This window comes from Thunnus maccoyii, chromosome 8, assembly GCF_910596095.1.
Source record: "Thunnus maccoyii chromosome 8, fThuMac1.1, whole genome shotgun sequence".
NCBI classification, from domain to species: Eukaryota; Metazoa; Chordata; class Actinopteri; order Scombriformes; family Scombridae; genus Thunnus; species Thunnus maccoyii.
In genome coordinates, this window is record NC_056540.1 from 3,614,414 (window position 1) to 3,637,403 (window position 22,990).

Below are 22,990 nucleotides of genomic sequence, written 5' to 3' on the forward strand. Positions count from 1 at the left end.
TGTCCTCAATGAGGCGTGCGGCTGCGTCAAGGAGCACCTGGGCGGAGCCGCTAAGCAGAAGTCGTTCTTGGAGCCGTTTGAAACGACTGCGCCGCGACGAGCGAGACCTGTGCAGGAGGGCACCACGGGCGGCAGACCGCAAGGGTTCATCGCTTCTCGGCCTTTTGGCTAAGATCAAGTGTAGTATCTGTTCTTGTCAGTTTAATATCTGATATGTCCTCTATACGGGGACAAAGTATTAAACGGATTTTTAGCACCTGGAGCTGAAAGAGGGGCTTGCTCCGTTCACTCCACGCATCGACCCGGTATTGCAGTGCCGCCGGGAACGGTGCACCCTTCTCTTTGCTTTGTGGAAAGCCAAGTGCTCGGAGGAAAGCGGCAGGGCTCAGCGTGCAAGCTGTCACTGTCGTCAGTCAAAGCGGATGGCAGCAGCGTTTATGGCTTGGGAGAGTGGAAAAGCAGCCTTTATGACGCTCCCCATCTCAAATGAGCGTATATATGTCAGCTATGACAACTGGGGCAAAAGTGCAGCGTACAACGTGAGATTTGCACGTCTGGTTGACAGACAAACATGACAAAGAGGGAAAGTCGCCGTGCGCTGCGATAGGTCCAAAATACCCCTTGGATCTGCGCTGCGTCTTCCCTGCTGGAGCCATGGAGCGCATGCGGGCGCCTGAGTATTTCTGTGTTTTGGTAGCCTGCGTCTGACAGCCAGACGTGCAAATCTCACGTTGTACGCCGTGATGGGGGAAACGGGTGTGGCCTGGGATTTGGTACGCGGCAAGCCAAGGGAGCCTCACCGTGAAGGTGGTGACTGGGACGACTGGGGTCTTTCGGCTGCTGTTGAGGAGCGGGCCGTACTTACTCTGGTTTCTCTTCGTAACGTACAAGTCTTTCGCCTTTTACTAAAGACTTCCGTGGAGAGGAACACCCACGAGTTAAACCTATTTTTGGCAGGCTTTGCAGTTTGGCAGAGCCTCGTGTGTTTGTGAAAAGCCAAGCAGCTGTCCTCAACGAGGCGTGCGGCTGCGTCAAGGAGCACCTGGGCGGAGCCGCTAAGCAGAAGTCGTTCTTGGAGCCGTTTGAAGCGACTGCGCCGCGACGAGCGAGACCTGTGCAGGAGGGCACCACGGGCGGCGGACCGCAAGGGTTCATCGCTTCTCGGCCTTTTGGCTAAGATCAAGTGTAGTATCTGTTCTTATCAGTTTAATATCTGATATGTCCTCTATACGGGGACAAAGTATTAAAGGGATTTTTAGCACCTGGAGCTGAAAGAGGGGCTTGCTCCGTTCACTCCACGCATCGACCCGGTATTGCAGTGCCGCCGGGAACGGTGCACCCTTCTCTTTGCTTTGTGGAAAGCCAAGTGCTCGGAGGATAGCGGCAGGGCTCAGCGTGCAAGCTGTCACTGTCGTCAGTCAAAGCGGATGGCAGCAGCGTTTATGGCTTGGGAGAGTGGAAAAGCAGCCTTTATGACGCTCCCCATCTCAAATGAGCGTATATATGTCAGCTATGACAACTGGGGCAAAAGTGCAGCGTACAACGTGAGATTTGCACGTCTGGTTGACAGACAAACATGACAAAGAGGGAAAGTCGCCGTGCGCTGCGATAGGTCCAAAATACCCCTTGGATCTGCGCTGCGTCTTCCCTGCTGGAGCCATGGAGCGCATGCGGGCGCCTGAGTATTTCTGTGTTTTGGTAGCCTGCGTCTGACAGCCAGACGTGCAAATCTCACGTTGTACGCCGTGATGGGGGAAACGGGTGTGGCCTGGGATTTGGTACGCGGCAAGCCAAGGGAGCCTCACCGTGAAGGTGGTGACTGGGACGACTGGGGTCTTTCGGCTGCTGTTGAGGAGCGGGCCGTACTTACTCTGGTTTCTCTTCATAACGTACAAGTCTTTCGCCTTTTACTAAAGACTTCCGTGGAGAGGAACACCCACGAGTTAAACCTATTTTTGGCAGGCTTTGCAGTTTGACAGAGCCTCGTGTGTTTGTGAAAAGCCAAGCAGCTGTCCTCAACGAGGCGTGCGGCTGCGTCAAGGAGCACCTGGGCGGAGCCGCTAAGCAGAAGTCGTTCTTGGAGCCGTTTGAAGCGACTGTGCCGCGACGAGCGAGACCTGTGCAGGAGGGCACCACGGGCGGCAGACCGCAAGGGTTCATCGCTTCTCGGCCTTTTGGCTAAGATCAAGTGTAGTATCTGTTCTTGTCAGTTTAATATCTGATATGTCCTCTATACGGGGACAAAGTATTAAACGGATTTTTAGCACCTGGAGCTGAAAGAGGGGCTTGCTCCGTTCACTCCACGCATCGACCCGGTATTGCAGTGCCGCCGGGAACGGTGCACCCTTCTCTTTGCTTTGTGGAAAGCCAAGTGCTCGGAGGAAAGCGGCAGGGCTCAGCGTGCAAGCTGTCACTGTCGTCAGTCAAAGCGGATGGCAGCAGCGTTTATGGCTTGGGAGAGTGGAAAAGCAGCCTTTATGACGCTCCCCATCTCAAATGAGCGTATATATGTCAGCTATGACAACTGGGGCAAAAGTGCAGCGTACAACGTGAGATTTGCACGTCTGGTTGACAGACAAACATGAAAAAGAGGGAAAGTCGCCGTGCGCTGCGATAGGTCCAAAATACCCCTTGGATCTGCGCTGCGTCTTCCCTGCTGGAGCCATGGAGCGCATGCGGGCGCCTGAGTATTTCTGTGTTTTGGTAGCCTGCGTCTGACAGCCAGACGTGCAAATCTCACGTTGTACGCCGTGATGGGGGAAACGGGTGTGGCCTGGGATTTGGTACGCGGCAAGCCAAGGGAGCCTCACCGTGAAGGTGGTGACTGGGACGACTGGGGTCTTTCGGCTGCTGTTGAGGAGCGGGCCGTACTTACTCTGGTTTCTCTTCATAACGTACAAGTCTTTCGCCTTTTACTAAAGACTTCCGTGGAGAGGAACACCCACGAGTTAAACCTATTTTTGGCAGGCTTTGCAGTTTGGCAGAGCCTCGTGTGTTTGTGAAAAGCCAAGCAGCTGTCCTCAACGAGGCGTGCGGCTGCGTCAAGGAGCACCTGGGCGGAGCCGCTAAGCAGAAGTCGTTCTTGGAGCCGTTTGAAGCGACTGCGCCGCGACGAGCGAGACCTGTGCAGGAGGGCACCACGGGCGGCGGACCGCAAGGGTTCATCGCTTCTCGGCCTTTTGGCTAAGATCAAGTGTAGTATCTGTTCTTATCAGTTTAATATCTGATATGTCCTCTATACGGGGACAAAGTATTAAAGGGATTTTTAGCACCTGGAGCTGAAAGAGGGGCTTGCTCCGTTCACTCCACGCATCGACCCGGTATTGCAGTGCCGCCGGGAACGGTGCACCCTTCTCTTTGCTTTGTGGAAAGCCAAGTGCTCGGAGGATAGCGGCAGGGCTCAGCGTGCAAGCTGTCACTGTCGTCAGTCAAAGCGGATGGCAGCAGCGTTTATGGCTTGGGAGAGTGGAAAAGCAGCCTTTATGACGCTCCCCATCTCAAATGAGCGTATATATGTCAGCTATGACAAGTGGGGCAAAAGTGCAGCGTACAACGTGAGATTTGCACGTCTGGTTGACAGACAAACATGACAAAGAGGGAAAGTCGCCGTGCGCTGCGATAGGTCCAAAATACCCCTTGGATCTGCGCTGCGTCTTCCCTGCTGGAGCCATGGAGCGCATGCGGGCGCCTGAGTATTTCTGTGTTTTGGTAGCCTGCGTCTGACAGCCAGACGTGCAAATCTCACGTTGTACGCCGTGATGGGGGAAACGGGTGTGGCCTGGGATTTGGTACGCGGCAAGCCAAGGGAGCCTCACCGTGAAGGTGGTGACTGGGACGACTGGGGTCTTTCGGCTGCTGTTGAGGAGCGGGCCGTACTTACTCTGGTTTCTCTTCATAACGTACAAGTCTTTCGCCTTTTACTAAAGACTTCCGTGGAGAGGAACACCCACGAGTTAAACCTATTTTTGGCAGGCTTTGCAGCTTGGCAGAGCCTCGTGTGTTTGTGAAAAGCCAAGCAGCTGTCCTCAACGAGGCGTGCGGCTGCGTCAAGGAGCACCTGGGCGGAGTCGCTAAGCAGAAGTCGTTCTTGGAGCCGTTTGAAACGACTGCGCCGCGACGAGCGAGACCTGTGCAGGAGGGCACCACGGGCGGCAGACCGCAAGGGTTCATCGCTTCTCGGCCTTTTGGCTAAGATCAAGTGTAGTATTTGTTCTTATCAGTTTAATATCTGATATGTCCTCTATACGGGGACAAAGTATTAAACGGATTTTTAGCACCTGGAGCTGAAAGAGGGGCTTGCTCCGTTCACTCCACGCATCGACCCGGTATTGCAATGCCGCCGGGAACGGTGCACCCTTCTCTTTGCTTTGTGGAAAGCCAAGTGCTCGGAGGAAAGCGGCAGGTCTCAGCGTGCAAGCTGTCACTGTCGTCAGTCAAAGCGAATGGCAGCAGCGTTTATGGCTTGGGAGAGTGGAAAAGCAGCCTTTATGACGCTCCCCATCTCAAATGAGCGTATATATGTCAGCTATGACAACTGGGGCAAAAGTGCAGCGTACAACGTGAGATTTGCACGTCTGGTTGACAGACAAACATGACAAAGAGGGAAAGTCGCCGTGCGCTGCGATAGGTCCAAAATACCCCTTGGATCTGCGCTGCGTCTTCCCTGCTGGAGCCATGGAGCGCATGCGGGCGCCTGAGTATTTCTGTGTTTTGGTAGCCTGCGTCTGACAGCCAGTCCTTAATATCTCAGCATTGCGATCGGATAGAGCCCGTGATGGGGGAAACGGGTGTGGCCTGGGATTTGGTACGCGGCAAGCCAAGGGAGCCTCACCGTGAAGGTGGTGACTGGGACGACTGGGGTCTTTCGGCTGCTGTTGAGGAGCGGGCCGTACTTACTCTGGTTTCTCTTCATAACGTACAAGTCTTTCGCCTTTTACTAAAGACTTCCGTGGAGAGGAACACCCACGAGTTAAACCTATTTTTGGCAGGCTTTGCAGTTTGGCAGAGCCTCGTGTGTTTGTGAAAAGCCAAGCAGCTGTCCTCAACGAGGCGTGCGGCTGCGTCAAGGAGCACCTGGGCGGAGCCGCTAAGCAGAAGTCGTTCTTGGAGCCGTTTGAAGCGACTGCGCCGCGACGAGCGAGACCTGTGCAGGAGGGCACCACGGGCGGCAGACCGCAAGGGTTCATCGCTTCTCGGCCTTTTGGCTAAGATCAAGTGTAGTATCTGTTCTTATCAGTTTAATATCTGATATGTCCTCTATACGGGGACAAAGTATTAAACGGATTTTTAGCACCTGGAGCTGAAAGAGGGGCTTGCTCCGTTCACTCCACGCATCGACCCGGTATTGCAGTGCCGCCGGGATCGGTGCACCCTTCTCTTTGCTTTGTGGAAAGCCAAGTGCTCGGAGGAAAGCGGCAGGGCTCAGCGTGCAAGCTGTCACTGTCGTCAGTCAAAGCGGATGGCAGCAGCGTTTATGGCTTGGGAGAGTGGAAAAGCAGCCTTTATGACGCTCCCCATCTCAAATGAGCGTATATATGTCAGCTATGACAACTGGGGCAAAAGTGCAGCGTACAACGTGAGATTTGCACGTCTGGTTGACAGACAAACATGACAAAGAGGGAAAGTCGCCGTGCGCTGCGATAGGTCCAAAATACCCCTTGGATCTGCGCTGCGTCTTCCCTGCTGGAGCCATGGAGCGCATGCGGGCGCCTGAGTATTTCTGTGTTTTGGTAGCCTGCGTCTGACAGCCAGTCCTTAATATCTCAGCATTGCGATCGGATAGAGCCCGTGATGGGGGAAACGGGTGTGGCCTGGGATTTGGTACGCGGCAAGCCAAGGGAGCCTCACCGTGAAGGTGGTGACTGGGACGACTGGGGTCTTTCGGCTGCTGTTGAGGAGCGGGCCGTACTTACTCTGGTTTCTCTTCATAACGTACAAGTCTTTCGCCTTTTACTAAAGACTTCCGTGGAGAGGAACACCCACGAGTTAAACCTATTTTTGGCAGGCTTTGCAGTTTGGCAGAGCCTCGTGTGTTTGTGAAAAGCCAAGCAGCTGTCCTCAACGAGGCGTGCGGCTGCGTCAAGGAGCACCTGGGCGGAGCCGCTAAGCAGAAGTCGTTCTTGGAGCCGTTTGAAGCGACTGCGCCGCGACGAGCGAGACCTGTGCAGGAGGGCACCACGGGCGGCAGACCGCAAGGGTTCATCGCTTCTCGGCCTTTTGGCTAAGATCAAGTGTAGTATCTGTTCTTATCAGTTTAATATCTGATATGTCCTCTATACGGGGACAAAGTATTAAACGGATTTTTAGCACCTGGAGCTGAAAGAGGGGCTTGCTCCGTTCACTCCACGCATCGACCCGGTATTGCAGTGCCGCCGGGATCGGTGCACCCTTCTCTTTGCTTTGTGGAAAGCCAAGTGCTCGGAGGAAAGCGGCAGGGCTCAGCGTGCAAGCTGTCACTGTCGTCAGTCAAAGCGGATGGCAGCAGCGTTTATGGCTTGGGAGAGTGGAAAAGCAGCCTTTATGACGCTCCCCATCTCAAATGAGCGTATATATGTCAGCTATGACAACTGGGGCAAAAGTGCAGCGTACAACGTGAGATTTGCACGTCTGGTTGACAGACAAACATGACAAAGAGGGAAAGTCGCCGTGCGCTGCGATAGGTCCAAAATACCCCTTGGATCTGCGCTGCGTCTTCCCTGCTGGAGCCATGGAGCGCATGCGGGCGCCTGAGTATTTCTGTGTTTTGGTAGCCTGCGTCTGACAGCCGTCCTTAATATCTCAGCATTGCGATCGGATAGAGCCCGTGATGGGGGAAACGGGTGTGGCCTGGGATTTGGTACGCGGCAAGCCAAGGGAGCCTCACCGTGAAGGTGGTGACTGGGACGACTGGGGTCTTTCGGCTGCTGTTGAGGAGCGGGCCGTACTTACCCTGGTTTCTCTTCATAACGTACAAGTCTTTCGCCTTTTACTAAAGACTTCCGTGGAGAGGAACACCCACGAGTTAAACCTATTTTTGGCAGGCTTTGCAGTTTGGCAGAGCCTCGTGTGTTTGTGAAAAGCCAAGCAGCTGTCCTCAACGAGGCGTGCGGCTGCGTCAAGGAGCACCTGGGCGGAGCCGCTAAGCAGAAGTCGTTCTTGGAGCCGTTTGAAGCGACTGCGCCGCGACGAGCGAGACCTGTGCAGGAGGGCACCACGGGCGGCAGACCGCAAGGGTTCATCGCTTCTCGGCCTTTTGGCTAAGATCAAGTGTAGTATCTGTTCTTATCAGTTTAATATCTGATATGTCCTCTATACGGGGACAAAGTATTAAACGGATTTTTAGCACCTGGAGCTGAAAGAGGGGCTTGCTCCGTTCACTCCACGCATCGACCCGGTATTGCAGTGCCGCCGGGAACGGTGCACCCTTCTCTTTGCTTTGTGGAAAGCCAAGTGCTCGGAGGAAAGCGGCAGGGCTCAGCGTGCAAGCTGTCACTGTCGTCAGTCAAAGCGGATGGCAGCAGCGTTTATGGCTTGGGAGAGTGGAAAAGCAGCCTTTATGACGCTCTGTGGAAAGCCAAGTGCTCGGAGGAAAGCGGCAGGGCTCAGCGTGCAAGCTGTCACTGTCGTCAGTCAAAGCGGATGGCAGCAGCGTTTATGGCTTGGGAGAGTGGAAAAGCAGCCTTTATGACGCTCCCCATCTCAAATGAGCGTATATATGTCAGCTATGACAACTGGGGCAAAAGTGCAGCGTACAACGTGAGATTTGCACGTCTGGTTGACAGACAAACATGACAAAGAGGGAAAGTCGCCGTGCGCTGCGATAGGTCCAAAATACCCCTTGGATCTGCGCTGCGTCTTCCCTGCTGGAGCCATGGAGCGCATGCGGGCGCCTGAGTATTTCTGTGTTTTGGTAGCCTGCGTCTGACAGCCAGTCCTTAATATCTCAGCATTGCGATCGGATAGAGCCCGTGATGGGGGAAACGGGTGTGGCCTGGGATTTGGTACGCGGCAAGCCAAGGGAGCCTCACCGTGAAGGTGGTGACTGGGACGACTGGGGTCTTTCGGCTGCTGTTGAGGAGCGGGCCGTACTTACTCTGGTTTCTCTTCATAACGTACAAGTCTTTCGCCTTTTACTAAAGACTTCCGTGGAGAGGAACACCCACGAGTTAAACCTATTTTTGGCAGGCTTTGCAGTTTGGCAGAGCCTCGTGTGTTTGTGAAAAGCCAAGCAGCTGTCCTCAACGAGGCGTGCGGCTGCGTCAAGGAGCACCTGGGCGGAGCCGCTAAGCAGAAGTCGTTCTTGGAGCCGTTTGAAGCGACTGCGCCGCGACGAGCGAGACCTGTGCAGGAGGGCACCACGGGCGGCAGACCGCAAGGGTTCATCGCTTCTCGGCCTTTTGGCTAAGATCAAGTGTAGTATCTGTTCTTATCAGTTTAATATCTGATATGTCCTCTATACGGGGACAAAGTATTAAACGGATTTTTAGCACCTGGAGCTGAAAGAAGGGCTTGCTCCGTTCACTCCACGCATCGACCCGATATTGCAGTGCCGCCGGGATCAGTGCACCCTTCTCTTTGCTTTGTGGAAAGCCAAGTGCTCGGAGGAAAGCGGCAGGGCTCAGCGTGCAAGCTGTCACTGTCGTCAGTCAAAGCGGATGGCAGCAGCGTTTATGGCTTGGGAGAGTGGAAAAGCAGCCTTTATGACGCTCTGTGGAAAGCCAAGTGCTCGGAGGAAAGCGGCAGGGCTCAGCGTGCAAGCTGTCACTGTCGTCAGTCAAAGCGGATGGCAGCAGCGTTTATGGCTTGGGAGAGTGGAAAAGCAGCCTTTATGACGCTCCCCATCTCAAATGAGCGTATATATGTCAGCTATGACAACTGGGGCAAAAGTGCAGCGTACAACGTGAGATTTGCACGTCTGGTTGACAGACAAACATGACAAAGAGGGAAAGTCGCCGTGCGCTGCGATAGGTCCAAAATACCCCTTGGATCTGCGCTGCGTCTTCCCTGCTGGAGCCATGGAGCGCATGCGGGCGCCTGAGTATTTCTGTGTTTTGGTAGCCTGCGTCTGACAGCCAGTCCTTAATATCTCAGCATTGCGATCGGATAGAGCCCGTGATGGGGGAAACGGGTGTGGCCTGGGATTTGGTACGCGGCAAGCCAAGGGAGCCTCACCGTGAAGGTGGTGACTGGGACGACTGGGGTCTTTCGGCTGCTGTTGAGGAGCGGGCCGTACTTACTCTGGTTTCTCTTCATAACGTACAAGTCTTTCGCCTTTTACTAAAGACTTCCGTGGAGAGGAACACCCACGAGTTAAACCTATTTTTGGCAGGCTTTGCAGTTTGGCAGAGCCTCGTGTGTTTGTGAAAAGCCAAGCAGCTGTCCTCAACGAGGCGTGCGGCTGCGTCAAGGAGCACCTGGGCGGAGCCGCTAAGCAGAAGTCGTTCTTGGAGCCGTTTGAAGCGACTGCGCCGCGACGAGCGAGACCTGTGCAGGAGGGCACCACGGGCGGCAGACCGCAAGGGTTCATCGCTTCTCGGCCTTTTGGCTAAGATCAAGTGTAGTATCTGTTCTTATCAGTTTAATATCTGATATGTCCTCTATACGGGGACAAAGTATTAAACGGATTTTTAGCACCTGGAGCTGAAAGAGGGGCTTGCTCCGTTCACTCCACGCATCGACCCGGTATTGCAGTGCCGCCGGGATCGGTGCACCCTTCTCTTTGCTTTGTGGAAAGCCAAGTGCTCGGAGGAAAGCGGCAGGGCTCAGCGTGCAAGCTGTCACTGTCGTCAGTCAAAGCGGATGGCAGCAGCGTTTATGGCTTGGGAGAGTGGAAAAGCAGCCTTTATGACGCTCCCCATCTCAAATGAGCGTATATATGTCAGCTATGACAACTGGGGCAAAAGTGCAGCGTACAACGTGAGATTTGCACGTCTGGTTGACAGACAAACATGACAAAGAGGGAAAGTCGCCGTGCGCTGCGATAGGTCCAAAATACCCCTTGGATCTGCGCTGCGTCTTCCCTGCTGGAGCCATGGAGCGCATGCGGGCGCCTGAGTATTTCTGTGTTTTGGTAGCCTGCGTCTGACAGCCGTCCTTAATATCTCAGCATTGCGATCGGATAGAGCCCGTGATGGGGGAAACGGGTGTGGCCTGGGATTTGGTACGCGGCAAGCCAAGGGAGCCTCACCGTGAAGGTGGTGACTGGGACGACTGGGGTCTTTCGGCTGCTGTTGAGGAGCGGGCCGTACTTACCCTGGTTTCTCTTCATAACGTACAAGTCTTTCGCCTTTTACTAAAGACTTCCGTGGAGAGGAACACCCACGAGTTAAACCTATTTTTGGCAGGCTTTGCAGTTTGGCAGAGCCTCGTGTGTTTGTGAAAAGCCAAGCAGCTGTCCTCAACGAGGCGTGCGGCTGCGTCAAGGAGCACCTGGGCGGAGCCGCTAAGCAGAAGTCGTTCTTGGAGCCGTTTGAAGCGACTGCGCCGCGACGAGCGAGACCTGTGCAGGAGGGCACCACGGGCGGCAGACCGCAAGGGTTCATCGCTTCTCGGCCTTTTGGCTAAGATCAAGTGTAGTATCTGTTCTTATCAGTTTAATATCTGATATGTCCTCTATACGGGGACAAAGTATTAAACGGATTTTTAGCACCTGGAGCTGAAAGAGGGGCTTGCTCCGTTCACTCCACGCATCGACCCGGTATTGCAGTGCCGCCGGGAACGGTGCACCCTTCTCTTTGCTTTGTGGAAAGCCAAGTGCTCGGAGGAAAGCGGCAGGGCTCAGCGTGCAAGCTGTCACTGTCGTCAGTCAAAGCGGATGGCAGCAGCGTTTATGGCTTGGGAGAGTGGAAAAGCAGCCTTTATGACGCTCTGTGGAAAGCCAAGTGCTCGGAGGAAAGCGGCAGGGCTCAGCGTGCAAGCTGTCACTGTCGTCAGTCAAAGCGGATGGCAGCAGCGTTTATGGCTTGGGAGAGTGGAAAAGCAGCCTTTATGACGCTCCCCATCTCAAATGAGCGTATATATGTCAGCTATGACAACTGGGGCAAAAGTGCAGCGTACAACGTGAGATTTGCACGTCTGGTTGACAGACAAACATGACAAAGAGGGAAAGTCGCCGTGCGCTGCGATAGGTCCAAAATACCCCTTGGATCTGCGCTGCGTCTTCCCTGCTGGAGCCATGGAGCGCATGCGGGCGCCTGAGTATTTCTGTGTTTTGGTAGCCTGCGTCTGACAGCCAGTCCTTAATATCTCAGCATTGCGATCGGATAGAGCCCGTGATGGGGGAAACGGGTGTGGCCTGGGATTTGGTACGCGGCAAGCCAAGGGAGCCTCACCGTGAAGGTGGTGACTGGGACGACTGGGGTCTTTCGGCTGCTGTTGAGGAGCGGGCCGTACTTACTCTGGTTTCTCTTCATAACGTACAAGTCTTTCGCCTTTTACTAAAGACTTCCGTGGAGAGGAACACCCACGAGTTAAACCTATTTTTGGCAGGCTTTGCAGTTTGGCAGAGCCTCGTGTGTTTGTGAAAAGCCAAGCAGCTGTCCTCAACGAGGCGTGCGGCTGCGTCAAGGAGCACCTGGGCGGAGCCGCTAAGCAGAAGTCGTTCTTGGAGCCGTTTGAAGCGACTGCGCCGCGACGAGCGAGACCTGTGCAGGAGGGCACCACGGGCGGCAGACCGCAAGGGTTCATCGCTTCTCGGCCTTTTGGCTAAGATCAAGTGTAGTATCTGTTCTTATCAGTTTAATATCTGATATGTCCTCTATACGGGGACAAAGTATTAAACGGATTTTTAGCACCTGGAGCTGAAAGAAGGGCTTGCTCCGTTCACTCCACGCATCGACCCGATATTGCAGTGCCGCCGGGATCAGTGCACCCTTCTCTTTGCTTTGTGGAAAGCCAAGTGCTCGGAGGAAAGCGGCAGGGCTCAGCGTGCAAGCTGTCACTGTCGTCAGTCAAAGCGGATGGCAGCAGCGTTTATGGCTTGGGAGAGTGGAAAAGCAGCCTTTATGACGCTCTGTGGAAAGCCAAGTGCTCGGAGGAAAGCGGCAGGGCTCAGCGTGCAAGCTGTCACTGTCGTCAGTCAAAGCGGATGGCAGCAGCGTTTATGGCTTGGGAGAGTGGAAAAGCAGCCTTTATGACGCTCCCCATCTCAAATGAGCGTATATATGTCAGCTATGACAACTGGGGCAAAAGTGCAGCGTACAACGTGAGATTTGCACGTCTGGTTGACAGACAAACATGACAAAGAGGGAAAGTCGCCGTGCGCTGCGATAGGTCCAAAATACCCCTTGGATCTGCGCTGCGTCTTCCCTGCTGGAGCCATGGAGCGCATGCGGGCGCCTGAGTATTTCTGTGTTTTGGTAGCCTGCGTCTGACAGCCAGTCCTTAATATCTCAGCATTGCGATCGGATAGAGCCCGTGATGGGGGAAACGGGTGTGGCCTGGGATTTGGTACGCGGCAAGCCAAGGGAGCCTCACCGTGAAGGTGGTGACTGGGACGACTGGGGTCTTTCGGCTGCTGTTGAGGAGCGGGCCGTACTTACTCTGGTTTCTCTTCATAACGTACAAGTCTTTCGCCTTTTACTAAAGACTTCCGTGGAGAGGAACACCCACGAGTTAAACCTATTTTTGGCAGGCTTTGCAGTTTGGCAGAGCCTCGTGTGTTTGTGAAAAGCCAAGCAGCTGTCCTCAACGAGGCGTGCGGCTGCGTCAAGGAGCACCTGGGCGGAGCCGCTAAGCAGAAGTCGTTCTTGGAGCCGTTTGAAGCGACTGCGCCGCGACGAGCGAGACCTGTGCAGGAGGGCACCACGGGCGGCAGACCGCAAGGGTTCATCGCTTCTCGGTCTTTTGGCTAAGATCAAGTGTAGTATCTGTTCTTATCAGTTTAATATCTGATATGTCCTCTATACGGGGACAAAGTATTAAACGGATTTTTAGCACCTGGAGCTGAAAGAGGGGCTTGCTCCGTTCACTCCACGCATCGACCCGGTATTGCAGTGCCGCCGGGAACGGTGCACCCTTCTCTTTGCTTTGTGGAAAGCCAAGTGCTCGGAGGAAAGCGGCAGGGCTCAGCGTGCAAGCTGTCACTGTCGTCAGTCAAAGCGGATGGCAGCAGCGTTTATGGCTTGGGAGAGTGGAAAAGCAGCCTTTATGACGCTCTGTGGAAAGCCAAGTGCTCGGAGGAAAGCGGCAGGGCTCAGCGTGCAAGCTGTCACTGTCGTCAGTCAAAGCGGATGGCAGCAGCGTTTATGGCTTGGGAGAGTGGAAAAGCAGCCTTTATGACGCTCCCCATCTCAAATGAGCGTATATATGTCAGCTATGACAACTGGGGCAAAAGTGCAGCGTACAACGTGAGATTTGCACGTCTGGTTGACAGACAAACATGACAAAGAGGGAAAGTCGCCGTGCGCTGCGATAGGTCCAAAATACCCCTTGGATCTGCGCTGCGTCTTCCCTGCTGGAGCCATGGAGCGCATGCGGGCGCCTGAGTATTTCTGTGTTTTGGTAGCCTGCGTCTGACAGCCAGTCCTTAATATCTCAGCATTGCGATCGGATAGAGCCCGTGATGGGGGAAACGGGTGTGGCCTGGGATTTGGTACGCGGCAAGCCAAGGGAGCCTCACCGTGAAGGTGGTGACTGGGACGACTGGGGTCTTTCGGCTGCTGTTGAGGAGCGGGCCGTACTTACTCTGGTTTCTCTTCATAACGTACAAGTCTTTCGCCTTTTACTAAAGACTTCCGTGGAGAGGAACACCCACGAGTTAAACCTATTTTTGGCAGGCTTTGCAGTTTGGCAGAGCCTCGTGTGTTTGTGAAAAGCCAAGCAGCTGTCCTCAACGAGGCGTGCGGCTGCGTCAAGGAGCACCTGGGCGGAGCCGCTAAGCAGAAGTCGTTCTTGGAGCCGTTTGAAGCGACTGCGCCGCGACGAGCGAGACCTGTGCAGGAGGGCACCACGGGCGGCAGACCGCAAGGGTTCATCGCTTCTCGGCCTTTTGGCTAAGATCAAGTGTAGTATCTGTTCTTATCAGTTTAATATCTGATATGTCCTCTATACGGGGACAAAGTATTAAACGGATTTTTAGCACCTGGAGCTGAAAGAAGGGCTTGCTCCGTTCACTCCACGCATCGACCCGATATTGCAGTGCCGCCGGGATCAGTGCACCCTTCTCTTTGCTTTGTGGAAAGCCAAGTGCTCGGAGGAAAGCGGCAGGGCTCAGCGTGCAAGCTGTCACTGTCGTCAGTCAAAGCGGATGGCAGCAGCGTTTATGGCTTGGGAGGGTGGAAAAGCAGCCTTTATGACGCTCTGTGGAAAGCCAAGTGCTCGGAGGAAAGCGGCAGGGCTCAGCGTGCAAGCTGTCACTGTCGTCAGTCAAAGCGGATGGCAGCAGCGTTTATGGCTTGGGAGAGTGGAAAAGCAGCCTTTATGACGCTCCCCATCTCAAATGAGCGTATATATGTCAGCTATGACAACTGGGGCAAAAGTGCAGCGTACAACGTGAGATTTGCACGTCTGGTTGACAGACAAACATGACAAAGAGGGAAAGTCGCCGTGCGCTGCGATAGGTCCAAAATACCCCTTGGATCTGCGCTGCGTCTTCCCTGCTGGAGCCATGGAGCGCATGCGGGCGCCTGAGTATTTCTGTGTTTTGGTAGCCTGCGTCTGACAGCCAGTCCTTAATATCTCAGCATTGCGATCGGATAGAGCCCGTGATGGGGGAAACGGGTGTGGCCTGGGATTTGGTACGCGGCAAGCCAAGGGAGCCTCACCGTGAAGGTGGTGACTGGGACGACTGGGGTCTTTCGGCTGCTGTTGAGGAGCGGGCCGTACTTACTCTGGTTTCTCTTCATAACGTACAAGTCTTTCGCCTTTTACTAAAGACTTCCGTGGAGAGGAACACCCACGAGTTAAACCTATTTTTGGCAGGCTTTGCAGTTTGGCAGAGCCTCGTGTGTTTGTGAAAAGCCAAGCAGCTGTCCTCAACGAGGCGTGCGGCTGCGTCAAGGAGCACCTGGGCGGAGCCGCTAAGCAGAAGTCGTTCTTGGAGCCGTTTGAAGCGACTGCGCCGCGACGAGCGAGACCTGTGCAGGAGGGCACCACGGGCGGCAGACCGCAAGGGTTCATCGCTTCTCGGTCTTTTGGCTAAGATCAAGTGTAGTATCTGTTCTTATCAGTTTAATATCTGATATGTCCTCTATACGGGGACAAAGTATTAAACGGATTTTTAGCACCTGGAGCTGAAAGAGGGGCTTGCTCCGTTCACTCCACGCATCGACCCGGTATTGCAGTGCCGCCGGGAACGGTGCACCCTTCTCTTTGCTTTGTGGAAAGCCAAGTGCTCGGAGGAAAGCGGCAGGGCTCAGCGTGCAAGCTGTCACTGTCGTCAGTCAAAGCGGATGGCAGCAGCGTTTATGGCTTGGGAGAGTGGAAAAGCAGCCTTTATGACGCTCTGTGGAAAGCCAAGTGCTCGGAGGAAAGCGGCAGGGCTCAGCGTGCAAGCTGTCACTGTCGTCAGTCAAAGCGGATGGCAGCAGCGTTTATGGCTTGGGAGAGTGGAAAAGCAGCCTTTATGACGCTCCCCATCTCAAATGAGCGTATATATGTCAGCTATGACAACTGGGGCAAAAGTGCAGCGTACAACGTGAGATTTGCACGTCTGGTTGACAGACAAACATGACAAAGAGGGAAAGTCGCCGTGCGCTGCGATAGGTCCAAAATACCCCTTGGATCTGCGCTGCGTCTTCCCTGCTGGAGCCATGGAGCGCATGCGGGCGCCTGAGTATTTCTGTGTTTTGGTAGCCTGCGTCTGACAGCCAGTCCTTAATATCTCAGCATTGCGATCGGATAGAGCCCGTGATGGGGGAAACGGGTGTGGCCTGGGATTTGGTACGCGGCAAGCCAAGGGAGCCTCACCGTGAAGGTGGTGACTGGGACGACTGGGGTCTTTCGGCTGCTGTTGAGGAGCGGGCCGTACTTACTCTGGTTTCTCTTCATAACGTACAAGTCTTTCGCCTTTTACTAAAGACTTCCGTGGAGAGGAACACCCACGAGTTAAACCTATTTTTGGCAGGCTTTGCAGTTTGGCAGAGCCTCGTGTGTTTGTGAAAAGCCAAGCAGCTGTCCTCAACGAGGCGTGCGGCTGCGTCAAGGAGCACCTGGGCGGAGCCGCTAAGCAGAAGTCGTTCTTGGAGCCGTTTGAAGCGACTGCGCCGCGACGAGCGAGACCTGTGCAGGAGGGCACCACGGGCGGCAGACCGCAAGGGTTCATCGCTTCTCGGCCTTTTGGCTAAGATCAAGTGTAGTATCTGTTCTTATCAGTTTAATATCTGATATGTCCTCTATACGGGGACAAAGTATTAAACGGATTTTTAGCACCTGGAGCTGAAAGAAGGGCTTGCTCCGTTCACTCCACGCATCGACCCGATATTGCAGTGCCGCCGGGATCGGTGCACCCTTCTCTTTGCTTTGTGGAAAGCCAAGTGCTCGGAGGAAAGCGGCAGGGCTCAGCGTGCAAGCTGTCACTGTCGTCAGTCAAAGCGGATGGCAGCAGCGTTTATGGCTTGGGAGAGTGGAAAAGCAGCCTTTATGACGCTCTGTGGAAAGCCAAGTGCTCGGAGGAAAGCGGCAGGGCTCAGCGTGCAAGCTGTCACTGTCGTCAGTCAAAGCGGATGGCAGCAGCGTTTATGGCTTGGGAGAGTGGAAAAGCAGCCTTTATGACGCTCCCCATCTCAAATGAGCGTATATATGTCAGCTATGACAACTGGGGCAAAAGTGCAGCGTACAACGTGAGATTTGCACGTCTGGTTGACAGACAAACATGACAAAGAGGGAAAGTCGCCGTGCGCTGCGATAGGTCCAAAATACCCCTTGGATCTGCGCTGCGTCTTCCCTGCTGGAGCCATGGAGCGCATGCGGGCGCCTGAGTATTTCTGTGTTTTGGTAGCCTGCGTCTGACAGCCAGTCCTTAATATCTCAGCATTGCGATCGGATAGAGCCCGTGATGGGGGAAACGGGTGTGGCCTGGGATTTGGTACGCGGCAAGCCAAGGGAGCCTCACCGTGAAGGTGGTGACTGGGACGACTGGGGTCTTTCGGCTGCTGTTGAGGAGCGGGCCGTACTTACTCTGGTTTCTCTTCATAACGTACAAGTCTTTCGCCTTTTACTAAAGACTTCCGTGGAGAGGAACACCCACGAGTTAAACCTATTTTTGGCAGGCTTTGCAGTTTGGCAGAGCCTCGTGTGTTTGTGAAAAGCCAAGCAGCTGTCCTCAACGAGGCGTGCGGCTGCGTCAAGGAGCACCTGGGCGGAGCCGCTAAGCAGAAGTCGTTCTTGGAGCCGTTTGAAGCGACTGCGCCGCGACGAGCGAGACCTGTGCAGGAGGGCACCACGGGCGGCAGACCGCAAGGGTTCATCGCTTCTCGGCCTTTTGGCTAAGATCAAGTGTAGTATCTGTTCTTATCAGTTTAATATCTGATATGTCCTCTATACGGGGACAAAGTATTAAACGGATTTTTAGCACCTGGAGCTGAAAGAGGGGCTTGCTCCGTTCACTCCACGCATCGACCCGGTATTGCAGTGCCGCCGGGAACGGTGCACCCTTCTCTTTGCTTTGTGGAAAGCCAAGTGCTCGGAGGAAAGCGGCAGGGCTCAGCGTGCAAGCTGTCACTGTCGTCAGTCAAAGCGGATGGCAGCAGCGTTTATGGCTTGGGAGAGTGGAAAAGCAGCCTTTATGACGCTCCCCATCTCAAATGAGCGTATATATGTCAGCTATGACAACTGGGGCAAAAGTGCAGCGTACAACGTGAGATTTGCACGTCTGGTTGACAGACAAACATGACAAAGAGGGAAAGTCGCCGTGCGCTGCGATAGGTCCAAAATACCCCTTGGATCTGCGCTGCGTCTTCCCTGCTGGAGCCATGGAGCGCATGCGGGCGCCTGAGTATTTCTGTGTTTTGGTAGCCTGCGTCTGACAGCCAGTCCTTAATATCTCAGCATTGCGATCGGATAGAGCCCGTGATGGGGGAAACGGGTGTGGCCTGGGATTTGGTACGCGGCAAGCCAAGGGAGCCTCACCGTGAAGGTGGTGACTGGGACGACTGGGGTCTTTCGGCTGCTGTTGAGGAGCGGGCCGTACTTACTCTGGTTTCTCTTCATAACGTACAAGTCTTTCGCCTTTTACTAAAGACTTCCGTGGAGAGGAACACCCACGAGTTAAACCTATTTTTGGCAGGCTTTGCAGTTTGGCAGAGCCTCGTGTGTTTGTGAAAAGCCAAGCAGCTGTCCTCAACGAGGCGTGCGGCTGCGTCAAGGAGCACCTGGGCGGAGCTGCTAAGCAGAAGTCGTTCTTGGAGCCGTTTGAAGCGACTGCGCCGCGACGAGCGAGACCTGTGCAGGAGGGCACCACGGGCGGCAGACCGCAAGGGTTCATCGCTTCTCGGCCTTTTGGCTAAGACTGCGGTCGCCTCCTGTTGGTGGTAAAAATTCTTGCCTGTTGTGGCATTAATTTGTTGCTACTGCTTGGGAGGATATTCCCTTCATTCCTTGTGCAAAGTATTTCAACTCTATTTGTAGTTGTTCATCTTGCACAAATAGGAATTCATTGGCTCAGAGGACTGTCTAACTGTACTTGGCGGTAAGTAACACCTTGACCAGGCCAAACAGAAAGGTAAGTCTCTTTTAATTTCCTTTATTTTGGTTGGTTTTACGGTATTTTAGTTATTTATTGGTATCTTTTAGCTTATTTATTGGCACTTTTAAAGGTTTTAGTTGCTTTTAGTTGTTTTAACTTGTGGTGCCTCCACCATGTCGGCCCCCCATGCCGGCATGCGGAGGCACCACAGTGTCCGTTTTATCTTCCAAGAGAAAGATGGAAAGCTTCTAGGGATGTCAAGACTAGACTTTTCCCGGAAGCTAGTTCAGAAAACATTGAACTTTAAACCAGAGGACCTGAATTGTATATTGACCTTGCCAAACAACAAAGGCTTTGATGTAAGTTTTCGATCTGCTGTTTTGCTAAGAGAGTTCTGGACACGCTTTGAAAATGTGAAACCCCAGTTTTCTGCTTTCAATGTTGAGAAACTGACTGATAATGCTTTGAAAACGGTTATTGTTAGGATGTTCAATGAGACAGTGAATGCAGAGGACATTTGTTTGTGGCTGGGGAGATATTGCACTGTAAAAGGCCAGGCTACAAAAGTGAGAGATGAGGATGGCATCTGGAATTGCGCTTGGAGGGTCCCCATCCAACAATGGCAGGATCCCCAAGGCTTCCAGGGCTTGAAACATCTGCCATCCATGGTAGTTCTGGGAGAAAACAGGGGCTATATTCACTACCAGGGTCAGCCCAAGCTCTGCCGCAAGTGTGGTGAGCATGGGCACCTGGCAGAAGCATGCCAGCAGATTGTTTGTGGAAAATGTAGAGAAATTGGGCACACCTTTGAGGAGTGCTCCAATGGCAGACGGTGTAATCTTTGTGGAGAATCAAACCACCTCTTCAGAGATTGCCCCAAGTCTTTTGCCAACAAATTGAAGGCAGCAAAGCAAATGGAAAATGTGAAAAATGGCGGACAAGCTGGACTGTTAAGAGAGCTACCAGAAGAGGCTGGGCAGGAAAATTCAAATCTCCCGCCAAATCCTGTGATTGGAGGAGAGGAATCAGGTGAGGCGGGAGTGGGGGAGGGGCCTGCAACAGCCCCACCAATGGAGAGTTCTGTGGAGGATGGGGTGATGCAGGCAGAGGGCGGAGCTAGCTCTGAATGTGAAGAAGTCCAATCACAAGAAGACAGCGAGGATGCCCCCCTCCCCGCAGCCCAGCAATCAAAGAGGCCTGCATCAGAATTGTCCTCTGAGTCTCCTGTAGTCTCAGAGAAGAGGGGAAGAGTTGGGATTTTCTCAGACAGTTCATCTGTGGAGGAACCCAGAGTCTTCCCCTCCAGTTCACCAAATGAGGTCTCGTTTTTAACAATAGCTCTGCAATCAACCCCTAGAGACTCAAAATTAAATGCGACACTGTGTCCAAGGCCAACCCCCAGAGTCCGATTGGGGAATGGAGCTCAACCCCTTCACTCTTCACCAGTGGGAGTGAAGGAAGAGCTACATTCACAAGAAATTGCCTAACACTTGTTTTACTTTTTAAAGGTATTTTAATGTTTTAAGCTCCTTTCTAGTCTTTTAAAATTTCATACCTGTTGTTTTTAACCATACTCTGCCGCAAGTGTGGTGAGCATGGGCACCTGGCAGAAGCATGCCAGCAGATTGTTTGTGGAAAATGTAGAGAAATTGGGCACACCTTTGAGGAGTGCTCCAATGGCAGACGGTGTAATCTTTGTGGAGAATCAAACCACCTCTTCAGAGATTGCCCCAAGTCTTTTGCCAACAAATTGAAGGCAGCAAAGCAAATGGAAAATGTGAAAAATGGCGGACAAGCTGGACTGTTAAGAGAGCTACCAGAAGAGGCTGGGCAGGAAAATTCAAATCTCCCGCCAAATCCTGTGATTGGAGGAGAGGAATCAGGTGAGGCGGGAGTGGGGGAGGGGCCTGCAACAGCCCCACCAATGGAGAGTTCTGTGGAGGATGGGGTGATGCAGGCAGAGGGCGGAGCTAGCTCTGAATGTGAAGAAGTCCAATCACAAGAAGACAGCGAGGATGCCCCCCTCCCCGCAGCCCAGCAATCAAAGAGGCCTGCATCAGAATTGTCCTCTGAGTCTCCTGTAGTCTCAGAGAAGAGGGGAAGAGTTGGGATTTTCTCAGACAGTTCATCTGTGGAGGAACCCAGAGTCTTCCCCTCCAGTTCACCAAATGAGGTCTCGTTTTTAACAATAGCTCTGCAATCAACCCCTAGAGACTCAAAATTAAATGCGACACTGTGTCCAAGGCCAACCCCCAGAGTCCGATTGGGGAATGGAGCTCAACCCCTTCACTCTTCACCAGTGGGAGTGAAGGAAGAGCTACATTCACAAGAAATTGCCTAACACTTGTTTTACTTTTTAAAGGTATTTTAATGTTTTAAGCTCCTTTCTAGTCTTTTAAAATTTCATACCTGTTGTTTTTAACCATACTCATGACACTCACCTTCTCAACCATCAATGTGAGAAGTGTGAAGTCGAGAGTTAGAGCCCAAAGTGTTTTATCCTTTCTTCATTCTTTTAAGTCAGATGTGTTTTTAATACAGGAATGTGGCCTACCGTTTTTAAAACAGTACAGACAGTGGGAGGATATGTGGCCAAAATCATCAATATGGAGCGGGTCAAATCAAAACAAGAATGATGGAGTGGCCATTTTAATAAAAAATCCTCAAGTTCTGGTGAAGGGCAGCACTGTGGTGAGAGACGGTCGGGCACTTTTAACACATTTGACTTTTATGGGACAGGATTTTAACCTTTTAAATATTTATGGCTTTAATGAGAAGAATGACAGGTATGACCTTTTAGAAGACCTGCAGTTCCACATGCTAGGTAGGGTACCATTAGTTGTAGGGGGTGATTTTAACTGTATTTTAAGTAGAAATGATAGGAAACGAGCAGGGGATAATTTTAAAGTTGATAAAACATCGGTTTTATTACAGGGCATTTGCAAGGATTTTAAACTCCAGGACTGTTTTAAAACCATGCATCCCAGAGAGGAAGGCTTCACCTGGTTCAGTGGTGATGGCACCAGAGCCTCTCGCATCGACTACATTTTTACACGGGACTGCCCACCAACCGATGCTAGATTGACCCCTGTTTTCTTTTCCGATCACCTAATGCTTTCCTGCACCCTTTCACTCTCTTCGGGTGTGACATTAGGAAGTGGTCTGTGGAAACTCAACTGCTCCCTGTTAGAAGATAAGGAGCTCATTAGTCAATACAGGGAGCAGTACCAAGAGTGGCAGACCCTTCAAGACTTTTACGATTCACGTGCACACTGGTGGGAAATGGTGAAGGGAAAGACCCAGACTTTCTTTAGAAAAGCAGGTAAGAGAAAAAAGAGTAAAGAAGACAGACGCATGATGGGACTGCAAAAAAGACTACAGCGCTATTTTAAACTAAATCAAAATGGAATGGATTTTAATGAGGAGATTAAACAAATTAAAACAGAGATGTCGGTTTTAGCAGAAATAAAAAGTAAGGGTGTCATTTTAAGGAGCAGGGAACGGGAAATAGAAGAGGGGGAGAAGTGCACTCGATATTTCTTCAAGAAAATTTTAAATAAAGGGGGGAACATTTTAAAACTAAGAAAAGACAATGGGTGCACGGCTAACACAATGGAAGAGATTAAGGAAACGGTTGAAAATTTTTATGGAGAATTGTACAAAGAAAAAAACATTGAAATGGACACCATGACTGAAGTCTTAAAATTCATTGAAAACACAGTAAAGGACAGTGTGCTTTTATCCCAAGATTTTAGTATTTTTGAGTTAAATAAATGTCTTATGAGTTTTAAGAAAGGGAAGTCCCCAGGACAAGATGGACTTCCCTTGGAATTTTATCTGACTTTTTGGGACATTTTAGCACCTGACTTGCTTACTGTTTTTATGGATTTTGAGCGTTTTTACCGACTTCCTGACAGTTTTAGAGTAGGGATAGTGACTCTTCTTCACAAAAACAAAGACAAGACTGACCTGAAGAACTGGAGACCTATCACACTTTTAAATTTTGACTGCAAACTTTTTAGTAAAGTTTTAGCATCACGTATGTCCTTGGTTTTAGAAGAGGTGATTCACCCGGATCAAGCCTGTGCCATCCCGGGGAGGAAGATCACCGACAGCCTCGTACTGATCCGAGACACCATCTGTTACGCGAGAGACAGAAACATCCGGCTAGTGGTACTCAATTTAGATTTTGAGAAAGCCTTTGATCGGGTCTCGCACCAGTACCTTTTCCAGGTACTGCTAAAAATGGGGTTCCCAGAGAGGTTTGTAGCTTGGGTGGGATTGCTGTACCGGGGCATTACCAGCAAATTCGTTGTTAACGGGCATCTGACAAAAGCAGTCGATATCAACTGCGGCGTCCGTCAGGGTTGTCCGTTATCTGCCCTCCTC

At 52.4% G+C, this 22,990-nt stretch overlaps 34 non-coding genes across 34 annotated transcripts; all 34 read left to right on the plus strand.

Moving 5' to 3' along the window:
• Positions 1–148: 148 nt before the first annotated feature.
• LOC121902748 lies at positions 149–339 on the plus strand. The gene has a single exon (XR_006097737.1). It is a non-coding gene; the product is annotated as a U2 spliceosomal RNA (small nuclear RNA).
• Positions 340–861: 522 nt separating this feature from the next.
• Positions 862–977, plus strand: LOC121902934. The gene has a single exon (XR_006097901.1). It is a non-coding gene; the product is annotated as a U5 spliceosomal RNA (small nuclear RNA).
• A 176-nt stretch (positions 978–1,153) lies between these two features.
• LOC121902732 lies at positions 1,154–1,344 on the plus strand. Its single transcript, XR_006097722.1, has one exon. It is a non-coding gene; the product is annotated as a U2 spliceosomal RNA (small nuclear RNA).
• A 522-nt stretch (positions 1,345–1,866) lies between these two features.
• LOC121902924 lies at positions 1,867–1,983 on the plus strand. The gene has a single exon (XR_006097891.1). It is a non-coding gene; the product is annotated as a U5 spliceosomal RNA (small nuclear RNA).
• Positions 1,984–2,158: 175 nt separating this feature from the next.
• Positions 2,159–2,349, plus strand: LOC121902749. Its single transcript, XR_006097738.1, has one exon. It is a non-coding gene; the product is annotated as a U2 spliceosomal RNA (small nuclear RNA).
• A 522-nt stretch (positions 2,350–2,871) lies between these two features.
• LOC121902825 lies at positions 2,872–2,987 on the plus strand. The gene has a single exon (XR_006097797.1). It is a non-coding gene; the product is annotated as a U5 spliceosomal RNA (small nuclear RNA).
• A 176-nt stretch (positions 2,988–3,163) lies between these two features.
• On the plus strand, positions 3,164–3,354 carry LOC121902734. The gene has a single exon (XR_006097724.1). It is a non-coding gene; the product is annotated as a U2 spliceosomal RNA (small nuclear RNA).
• Positions 3,355–3,876: 522 nt separating this feature from the next.
• On the plus strand, positions 3,877–3,986 carry LOC121902923. The gene has a single exon (XR_006097890.1). It is a non-coding gene; the product is annotated as a U5 spliceosomal RNA (small nuclear RNA).
• A 182-nt stretch (positions 3,987–4,168) lies between these two features.
• LOC121902751 lies at positions 4,169–4,359 on the plus strand. The gene has a single exon (XR_006097740.1). It is a non-coding gene; the product is annotated as a U2 spliceosomal RNA (small nuclear RNA).
• A 533-nt stretch (positions 4,360–4,892) lies between these two features.
• On the plus strand, positions 4,893–5,008 carry LOC121902826. The gene has a single exon (XR_006097798.1). It is a non-coding gene; the product is annotated as a U5 spliceosomal RNA (small nuclear RNA).
• Positions 5,009–5,184: 176 nt separating this feature from the next.
• Positions 5,185–5,375, plus strand: LOC121902712. The gene has a single exon (XR_006097702.1). It is a non-coding gene; the product is annotated as a U2 spliceosomal RNA (small nuclear RNA).
• Positions 5,376–5,908: 533 nt separating this feature from the next.
• On the plus strand, positions 5,909–6,024 carry LOC121902827. Its single transcript, XR_006097799.1, has one exon. It is a non-coding gene; the product is annotated as a U5 spliceosomal RNA (small nuclear RNA).
• Positions 6,025–6,200: 176 nt separating this feature from the next.
• On the plus strand, positions 6,201–6,391 carry LOC121902713. The gene has a single exon (XR_006097703.1). It is a non-coding gene; the product is annotated as a U2 spliceosomal RNA (small nuclear RNA).
• Positions 6,392–6,923: 532 nt separating this feature from the next.
• On the plus strand, positions 6,924–7,039 carry LOC121902937. The gene has a single exon (XR_006097904.1). It is a non-coding gene; the product is annotated as a U5 spliceosomal RNA (small nuclear RNA).
• Positions 7,040–7,215: 176 nt separating this feature from the next.
• LOC121902724 lies at positions 7,216–7,406 on the plus strand. Its single transcript, XR_006097714.1, has one exon. It is a non-coding gene; the product is annotated as a U2 spliceosomal RNA (small nuclear RNA).
• Positions 7,407–8,067: 661 nt separating this feature from the next.
• LOC121902828 lies at positions 8,068–8,183 on the plus strand. Its single transcript, XR_006097800.1, has one exon. It is a non-coding gene; the product is annotated as a U5 spliceosomal RNA (small nuclear RNA).
• Positions 8,184–8,359: 176 nt separating this feature from the next.
• On the plus strand, positions 8,360–8,550 carry LOC121902771. The gene has a single exon (XR_006097759.1). It is a non-coding gene; the product is annotated as a U2 spliceosomal RNA (small nuclear RNA).
• Positions 8,551–9,211: 661 nt separating this feature from the next.
• LOC121902829 lies at positions 9,212–9,327 on the plus strand. Its single transcript, XR_006097801.1, has one exon. It is a non-coding gene; the product is annotated as a U5 spliceosomal RNA (small nuclear RNA).
• Positions 9,328–9,503: 176 nt separating this feature from the next.
• LOC121902714 lies at positions 9,504–9,694 on the plus strand. Its single transcript, XR_006097704.1, has one exon. It is a non-coding gene; the product is annotated as a U2 spliceosomal RNA (small nuclear RNA).
• A 532-nt stretch (positions 9,695–10,226) lies between these two features.
• Positions 10,227–10,342, plus strand: LOC121902938. Its single transcript, XR_006097905.1, has one exon. It is a non-coding gene; the product is annotated as a U5 spliceosomal RNA (small nuclear RNA).
• Positions 10,343–10,518: 176 nt separating this feature from the next.
• LOC121902725 lies at positions 10,519–10,709 on the plus strand. The gene has a single exon (XR_006097715.1). It is a non-coding gene; the product is annotated as a U2 spliceosomal RNA (small nuclear RNA).
• Positions 10,710–11,370: 661 nt separating this feature from the next.
• Positions 11,371–11,486, plus strand: LOC121902832. The gene has a single exon (XR_006097803.1). It is a non-coding gene; the product is annotated as a U5 spliceosomal RNA (small nuclear RNA).
• Positions 11,487–11,662: 176 nt separating this feature from the next.
• LOC121902772 lies at positions 11,663–11,853 on the plus strand. The gene has a single exon (XR_006097760.1). It is a non-coding gene; the product is annotated as a U2 spliceosomal RNA (small nuclear RNA).
• Positions 11,854–12,514: 661 nt separating this feature from the next.
• LOC121902833 lies at positions 12,515–12,630 on the plus strand. Its single transcript, XR_006097804.1, has one exon. It is a non-coding gene; the product is annotated as a U5 spliceosomal RNA (small nuclear RNA).
• Positions 12,631–12,806: 176 nt separating this feature from the next.
• Positions 12,807–12,997, plus strand: LOC121902759. The gene has a single exon (XR_006097747.1). It is a non-coding gene; the product is annotated as a U2 spliceosomal RNA (small nuclear RNA).
• A 661-nt stretch (positions 12,998–13,658) lies between these two features.
• On the plus strand, positions 13,659–13,774 carry LOC121902834. The gene has a single exon (XR_006097805.1). It is a non-coding gene; the product is annotated as a U5 spliceosomal RNA (small nuclear RNA).
• Positions 13,775–13,950: 176 nt separating this feature from the next.
• LOC121902773 lies at positions 13,951–14,141 on the plus strand. The gene has a single exon (XR_006097761.1). It is a non-coding gene; the product is annotated as a U2 spliceosomal RNA (small nuclear RNA).
• Positions 14,142–14,802: 661 nt separating this feature from the next.
• Positions 14,803–14,918, plus strand: LOC121902835. The gene has a single exon (XR_006097806.1). It is a non-coding gene; the product is annotated as a U5 spliceosomal RNA (small nuclear RNA).
• A 176-nt stretch (positions 14,919–15,094) lies between these two features.
• On the plus strand, positions 15,095–15,285 carry LOC121902760. The gene has a single exon (XR_006097748.1). It is a non-coding gene; the product is annotated as a U2 spliceosomal RNA (small nuclear RNA).
• Positions 15,286–15,946: 661 nt separating this feature from the next.
• LOC121902836 lies at positions 15,947–16,062 on the plus strand. The gene has a single exon (XR_006097807.1). It is a non-coding gene; the product is annotated as a U5 spliceosomal RNA (small nuclear RNA).
• Positions 16,063–16,238: 176 nt separating this feature from the next.
• LOC121902761 lies at positions 16,239–16,429 on the plus strand. The gene has a single exon (XR_006097749.1). It is a non-coding gene; the product is annotated as a U2 spliceosomal RNA (small nuclear RNA).
• A 661-nt stretch (positions 16,430–17,090) lies between these two features.
• Positions 17,091–17,206, plus strand: LOC121902838. The gene has a single exon (XR_006097809.1). It is a non-coding gene; the product is annotated as a U5 spliceosomal RNA (small nuclear RNA).
• A 176-nt stretch (positions 17,207–17,382) lies between these two features.
• LOC121902726 lies at positions 17,383–17,573 on the plus strand. Its single transcript, XR_006097716.1, has one exon. It is a non-coding gene; the product is annotated as a U2 spliceosomal RNA (small nuclear RNA).
• Positions 17,574–18,106: 533 nt separating this feature from the next.
• LOC121902839 lies at positions 18,107–18,222 on the plus strand. Its single transcript, XR_006097810.1, has one exon. It is a non-coding gene; the product is annotated as a U5 spliceosomal RNA (small nuclear RNA).
• The last annotated feature ends 4,768 nt before the right edge of the window (positions 18,223–22,990 follow it).